The sequence below is a fragment of the Triticum dicoccoides genome, chromosome 2B (assembly GCF_002162155.2).
Source record: "Triticum dicoccoides isolate Atlit2015 ecotype Zavitan chromosome 2B, WEW_v2.0, whole genome shotgun sequence".
NCBI lineage: Eukaryota > Viridiplantae > Streptophyta > Magnoliopsida > Poales > Poaceae > Triticum > Triticum dicoccoides.
In genome coordinates this window covers 794,665,331-794,673,208 of record NC_041383.1, presented here as the reverse complement: position 1 = coordinate 794,673,208, position 7,878 = coordinate 794,665,331, and the positions used below count along the sequence as shown (strand labels likewise).

The 7,878-nt window shown below is 45.0% G+C and overlaps 1 pseudogene; it reads left to right on the top strand.

The window, feature by feature from the left end:
• Nucleotides 1–1,119: 1,119 nt before the first annotated feature.
• The window catches only part of LOC119361457, an 11,204-nt pseudogene continuing 4,445 nt past the window's right edge, over nt 1,120–7,878 (top strand).

Below are 7,878 nucleotides of genomic sequence, written 5' to 3'. Positions count from 1 at the left end.
AATCATATTTTCCGTTTTGCCCCCCAGCCGTTCTATGCTAGCTCCACCACTGGCAACATGCACTATTGTGAGGCAGACCAGGCACGCCATGCGAGCTGGCATGGCCATTGCGAGGTGGGAGAGACGGGTTCTTGCAGGTGCAGCTGTGGGCGAAAAAGAGGGAAGGAGCAAGGAGGGAAACAGGGGAGGGGAGGGCGATCAGGGAGGGAGAGAGGGCGGCCTAAAAGTGAACTCCGATGGATCGATGATGATGGACATGCTAGTGCCAGGAAACTTCCTGTAGGCGAGGCTTACAGAAACGGAAAGACGCGTCTGCTACTCACGAAGAGCATTGGGGGCCAAGGAATCATGATGGCTGACCAGTGTTGTAGTTCACTCCAAAGAATCCCTCTCATTAACCCTGATCTCCGACCTCTACGATGGCGAGGTATTTCGTGGCGATTTGTTCATGATGCCGAGGTTTTGCGGCAACGGCGACGTGTCCACGATAGCTTGGTCCAATCTGCTGATAAGAGGTGAGAGGTGCGCGACGGTTCGAATGAAAATCCTTCTCGTCTTTGGTCGGAGCTGGCGGCGAGGATCCCCATGAGACTACCACCCTTTATTTAGGGTCGTCGGAACAGATATCAAACATGGCATTGTGTTTGTTCCATCGAGATATCTTAAAAGTTCCTCTCCAATTTCAACCAGACTTGGCGTGTGTTGACTGTTGACCGTGTACAATTTATATCTGAATCTAGTCCCTCACTCATCTCACCAAAAAAGCCGTCGTTTATCTGCTACCTTGACTGAGAACAGATGGTAAGAAAAGCTACATTTGTACATGGATTTCCCGTGATTGATTTTGGGAAACTCTAATGACACCATGCAGCAACCACAAATCCGAGGGGTTGCAACATACGTACCTCTACAGAAACGAACGTCATAGATTGACCAAATAGGGTTTCCCCCCGCTTTATATTATAAAGCACGAACACCGATCACAAGGTAATTGCCGAGGCGAACGACACATCAAGCCCAAAAGGAAAAAGAAGAAGACAAAAAAGCCAACAACGGCAGCTCGACAAGCACGGATGGTCCACCACCGCTGCGCCGTCCATCTACGTCCCACCACCCGCCATGGCACCGGACCGCCGCGTACCAAACAACACCTCCAAGGAGGAATGCGACGCCAACGACGTTGCGACAAGTCCTAGGGTTTCCCCCGACACGCAGAAGGGGAGCAGGGGATGGGTAGCACCGACGCCCTTCAGGAAGGAATGGCGGCACCCACCGGCATCACCGCATCGGAGCCGGAAGAACCGGTAGGGATTTCTCCCGCACCCCCATGCCCGAAGATAGCTAGCTACCTACCTCATCCATCCATCGACATTCTACTACACTAGAAGGGCATTGTGCGCTTTGCTGTGCTGCTTATGTTCTTGGGGTTGTGCATCTTTTATTTTACGTGGTAATTTTTTATGTTTTGAATTATTATTTTCGAAACGTGGCAAAAGACTTGCCATTTTCATTGATTAAGAAGAAGAGAACTGCCCAGTAAACCAGGCTAAAATCTATACAACCCAACCCATATGACATGGGCACCATCGGCCAACCTAGCCACCGACATGGAACCCGGAGCTGCCAAGAAGAAAACCATCCGCCGAGGAGTCGCAAGCGTCATCGTCATCATCGGTTACCTCGAACGGGCGACTGACGACTTCACTATAGAGCTCCATCATCGAGGCTAACCCGCAAATAGTCGCACAAGCCACAACGGCACATGCCAATGGATGGCCACACACGCAAGCAACCGACAGCTCTGACTTTGACGATGAGCACCGCAAGGGGAATATCTAAGACTTGCGCCAACCATGCCCTCCCCAAACGACCATCGAGTGTCTGTCATCAACACCACCTGGACTCGCTCCACCGCAGTTTCGACTTCAAAGCAACCAAGCAACCAACGGAAGGGCACCTCGGATATGCAATGTGACCCGAGCTCCTCTCGACGCCATCATCATTGCCAAAACAGAAACCGGCGCCCCGCCTCAGCAAACCGAACTCCTCTCAACGCCGTCATCGTTTTGAAAATAGTGACGTGCTAGTTGGTTTGACGTTTGGGGGAAACAATGGAGTGTGTTCTTTTTATTAGAGATGCTACACCTACGAACAGACTTTACAGAATCATGGTTAGAGATAGATGTGTCAATTTTGGTTGGAGATTAGGGGAATAATGGCCCAATGATGAAAATCAGGGAAGTGATTGACTATGTGATTGGAGGGCATTTTATAATTAATAGAAATAAATGATAAGGTTACCTATGTTGTTGGCCGCGTGTGTTATGCTAGTGCTAAACATGTCATAGGCGACATTTTCTTTTTTCAACAAAAGCCCATACTCCAGACACTTACCAAGGGAACCATTCATCAAGAGATCCCACCACGAGGCCTAGGTCAACGACCCAATGAATCGTCTATCCAATCCAAATTGAAGCCCTTGGTTGAATGAGGGGGCTTTAAAGTTAGGAAGCTTAATGAACTAAGAGATTTCATTGCCACAACCAAGGATTGCTGAGTCAAAATCAGGTATTAAAATTGTATACCTCAAAATGAATGGGAAAGCTCCAAAATTAAGGAGCATAGTGTATTAAAAAGTTGAATGAGAGAGCTTCTTGTGAAATTGTAAACCCAGATTGTATACCTCAATCGAATGAGAGATCTCCAAAATTAGGGAGCATAATTAAAATATTGGAATGAGAGAGCTCTTTGTGAAATTGTTGACTCGTTCAAAATTGGATAACCCAATTCCAATTGAAGACCTCAATTGAATGTGTGCTCTTTAAAATTAGGGAGCTTAGTGTTATAGAGGATACTACTGCCAACCTATAGACTACAGTCTATATATAAACTGAAACGTTCATAAATTTAAACTGAATTTCCGGTACACCTTTTGATCCATGCCAACCACAAAACTTACATCACATGAAGAGAAGAAAAAAAAATGATTCTGTATGAGAGTATTTTTCCGTAGTCTAAATGTGTTGTGCAAGAACTGTAATGAAGTAAAATTAACTAGCATCGGTACTAGGGCATTCCAGTGATTCGCATGTCTTTTTTTTGCGAAGAATCATAGGGTTTATTACCCCAAAGTTACAGGTTTACAATCCTCAGCGATAAGCACGCTGACAAACGGTGGAGAACATCCGCATGTCCTTGATCATGTTGAACTCGACGACATTGCCGCACGACCTGGTAATATTGTGTTCGGTAAATTCGTACTAGTACATGTACATGTGCTATGTAGAAAACCTTGCTTAGCACCGTAGTGCTCAGTCGATGAGAAGTACTGGTCAGCTGAAATCAAGCATACAAACAAGTACAAATTGTTACTTCCTTCATTCCATAATCTAAGACGTTTTTTGATAGTGTCAAAAACACTTCTGCATTATGGGGCCAAGGAAGTACTCCCTCTGTAAAGAAATATAAGAATGTTTAGATCACTATTTTAGTGATCTAAACGCTTTTATATTTCTTTACAGAGGAAGTAGATTATAACTGATTGTAGTTACACAATTGTTAGTACAACTTTTCTGCAGTTATGTGTGTGTACAAGATTAGAGTTGTAGCATTTGTTGCTCAACTCGGTTACAGGTTCCCGAGAAATGTGTGTCTTTCTGCTTACTCTGTCTTTCTCTGTTTTGTGTGTGCCTCAACTGAACCACCATGTACGCGTGCATTTGTGTGCGCCGGTGAGAAGCGAGAAGCCACACGGGGGAGGTCCATAAGCCACCATCATTGAGTACACGAAAATGGTAAAATGGACTTACCCTAACAAGTGGCGGCAGCGAGTGTACGGTCCGCCGCCTCTGTTTAATTTGAGCCTAGGCCAGCTGCGGATGTGTGCATAGAAACATGAAGAGGAAGCACCGGAGAAGAGAGAGAGAGAGACGGCAGGCAGCTTGGGCGGCGAAGGCGCTCACCTGCGTCGGGGAAGATGGTGGCGGTGGAGAAGGTCGAGTGGATGACCCAGAGCTGGGGTGAAGGCTCTCCTCCCTCGGCATCTCCCGCCTCGACGTCGTGAGCGCCCTTCCAGCCCCCGTCATTTCACAAAAGCCTATGTGTTCTTCACCGCCGGACGGCCGGAGGAGTGAAACTGAATTCATGCATTGGATTGGTGGATGATGATCCATGGCGTGCTGAATTTAGGTGTCTGTGCTGCTGCCGAACGTGCCGGCCATGTACGAGCCGCACTTCGGCGTTCCCATGAGCGGCGCCGTGCTCAACGCCATCAACACGCGCCTCGACGCGCGCACGGTCGCCGTCCTGCTCCGACACTCCGGCTCCAGGCTCGTCTTCATCGACCCGGCTCTCATCCAGCTCCTCGATGATGCGCTCCGCCACCAGCGGTGGTCTAGTGTCGCTCGTGGACTGGGCGGTGCCGCCGCGGCCAACGTTCCTGTGGACGTTGCCTATGTTCAATGCGAACGGCTGGAGCTTCCCACGGGGAATGGCCGTCGTGCATCCGCCGCGTCGAGGACAAGAATGTCTACGCCGCCATCACAGAGGATCACGGTGTCACGCACCTCTGTGGTGCGTCCGTCGTGCTGCCTCAGCATGCTGGCCAAATCGCCGGAGGTTGTGCGCAAGCCTCTCCACAGAATGGTACGGATCGTGACTGCCGGCTCGCCTCCGCCCGCTGTAGTGCTGCATCGTGCGGAGGCATTGGGCTTTGAGGTCAGCAATGGGTACGGAGACCGTGCGCGTGGAATGGCGAGTGGAACAAGCTGCTGGCGTCCGAGCGCACCCGGCTCAATGTGAGGCAAGGCGTGCGCACCTCTGGCATGGCCAAGGGGGACATCGTGGATGGCAAGACCGACCACACACTACAAGAAATATGTCAACTTATGACCTTTTGTCAGTGACCCTGGAAGAATTGGTCATAGATTTATGACCATTTGAGACCAATTGGTCAAAAGCTATTCGAGGGGCTCCAAACCCTAAACCATTGCGACCATTTTGGTCAGAAAGGTCATAATTTCCTTACATGAAATGGTCATAAAGCTAACAGCGCTAGTCCGCTGCCTTATTTTTAGTTGTTAACGACCAATATAGATGGTCATAGCCTTGTAAATTATGGTGGGTTGCTATGACTAGGCGCCACCTCATCAGTTTTACCTATGTGTCATGTCCATGTGGCAGTTTTTACCCTAGGTTGTGAAGCAACCTATATTTCTGTCATTCCCAAAATTCCCAAAAAAATCTCATAAATTCTTTGGGTCATATATTCGTCAAATATGTAATAACCTTCCTTGCCTAGTTCAAAAATAATTCAAAAATATTCATTTTCCTATTCTGTTCAGAGTAACAGTTTGTGAAGGAAGTACCACTTTGGCATGTCCAAACAGTATCCATTTTCTACAGTGCTTTCCTATGCCCAAATAACCATCCTCCACCAAATGCCAGCTCAATCCATTCATTATTTTGAGCCGAGCTTCAACATTCGTATTAATGTCCAGTGTGGTGGTTTGCAAAGCAAGTACCACCTAGGCTCCTCCTTTTGAGCTGAAAATTTGTGAAAACGATCTTCTTAGTAACTGATCATCCTCAGCCAAAACTCACGCCCATTAGCCATGTACATTTCCCGTACCACTAATCAAACACTTGGCTGCTAATTCATGTTTGAGCATCGATTGGTCTCCTCGTGAGAATCTTATGTTGTAATTTTATTCCTAGCACCAACCTGGGGAGTGCCCAACCCACTAGACATGCCTAGGCCGCCCAGAACACATGGCAACGCCACGGTCACGCGGTGATCACGCGGCGGGCATGCGAGTTTACGCGCTCTAGAGTTGGGGCCCTCGACCACCGCCCAAACCTCGACGTATCGCCACCAAACCATGTATTTATGATTAAATAGGTCCTTATGTAACTAGAAATGATTTTTGGAAAAAATAAATAGCAAACTATGAGGCAGCTGCAGTTCAAATTTGACCCGCTTCCAGCTGAATCGGCAGAAATTTGTCTTTTTCACGAGAGGTGGATCAAAAATTTTTACACTAGACCATTTTGTCAATTGTGCATTAAATATGGCCTAGTATTTTATAAAAAATGATTTGGTCCAATTTTGCAACAATTATTTGGTAGTTCCTTCACAAAAAACCTCCTTTCGGGCACTCGAAAAATGGAAAATGGTTTTTTCGTCCAACGAAAATGAAAACTTCCTTAGGCAACATTGTTTGCCATTTCAATATGCATCCTTGTGCACAATATGAGATCATTTGAACAAACTATGCCATGAATTTGGCCATAAGATTGATCATTTGGCTTGAAAGCCATGAATCTTCACACTTGATAGCTCATTTCTGAGAACACTTTTTTAAAATAATTACCGTATTACAAGTTTATTATTTTTCCTGGAAACTTGGTCACATATAATGACATAATGCGAAGGTTTTCCAATTTTTTGATTTTTTTTGAATTTTTTATGCCCGTTTGAAAATGCGGTCAAAACGACGGGCTTGACCGTTCCTAGCTAGTGGTTGAATCTTGGAATTTTTTTGGTGTCTCTATGATTAAATAGATACTTATGTACCTAGAAATGATTTTTGGAAAAAATAAAGAGCAAACTATGAGGCAGCTGCAGTTCAAATTTGACCCGCTTCCAGCTGAATCGGCGGGAATTTGTCTTTTTCACTAGAGGTGGATCAAAACTTTTTTCACCCAACCATTTGGTCAATTGTGCATTAAATATGTCCTAGTATTTTATAAAAATGATTTGGTCCAATTTTGCAACAATTATTTGGTAGTTTCTTCACAAAAAACCTCCTTTCGGGCACTCGAAAAATGGAAAATGAATTTTTCGTCCAAAGAAAATGAAAACTTCCTTAAGCAACATTGTTTGTCATTTCAATATGCACCCTTGTGCACAATATGAGATCATTTGAACAAACTATGCCATGTATGTGGCCATAAGATTGAGCATTTGGGTTGAAAGACATTCATCTTCACACTTGATAGCTCGTTTCTAAGAACACTTTTTTTTAAATATTTGCTGTATTACAAGTTTATAATTTTTCCTGGTAACTTGGTCACATATAATGACGCAATGCGAAGGTTTTCCAATTTTTTGAATTTTTTTGAATTTTTTATGCCCGTTTCAAAATGCGGTCAAAACGGCGGGAATGTCCGTTCCTAGCTAGTGGTTGAATCTTGGAATTTTTTTGGTGTTTCTCTGATTAAATAGATACTTATGTACCTAGAAATGATTTTTGGAAAAAATAAATAGCAAACTATGAGGCACCTGCAGTTCAAATTTGACCCGCTTCCAACTGAATCGGCGGAGATTTGTCTTTTTCACCAGAGGTGGATCAAGGCTTTTGACACTGAACCATTTTGTCAATTGTGCATTAAATATGTCCTAGTATATTAGAAAATTGATTTGGTCCAATTTTGCAACAAATATATGGTAGGTCCTTCATAAAAAAAACTCATTTCGGGCACTCGAAAAATGGAAAATGTTTTTTTTGCCAAAAAACTCATTTCTCATGACATATTTTTAAAGATATTTATCTTATTTCATGTTTGTTACTTTTCCTGAAAACTTATTCACATTTGGTGACACAATGAGAATGTTTTTCATTTTCTTTTTGAATTTTCTCAGGTCATAAAATAGCTGATATGATTTTAACACGCTATTTTTAGTCAACTACGACCAATTTAAATGGTCATAACGTGGTACTGCATTTTGATTGGTTCGTGGACGTCTCACGCGGATCGTGCCTGGAACACCGTCGGATGCTCGCGGATCCAACGGCGGTCCTTGGCCCACCACACCAACCCCAAGCCCACCTAAGCCGAAACCCTAGCTCTACTCGTGGACGTTTTCCATCCACCACC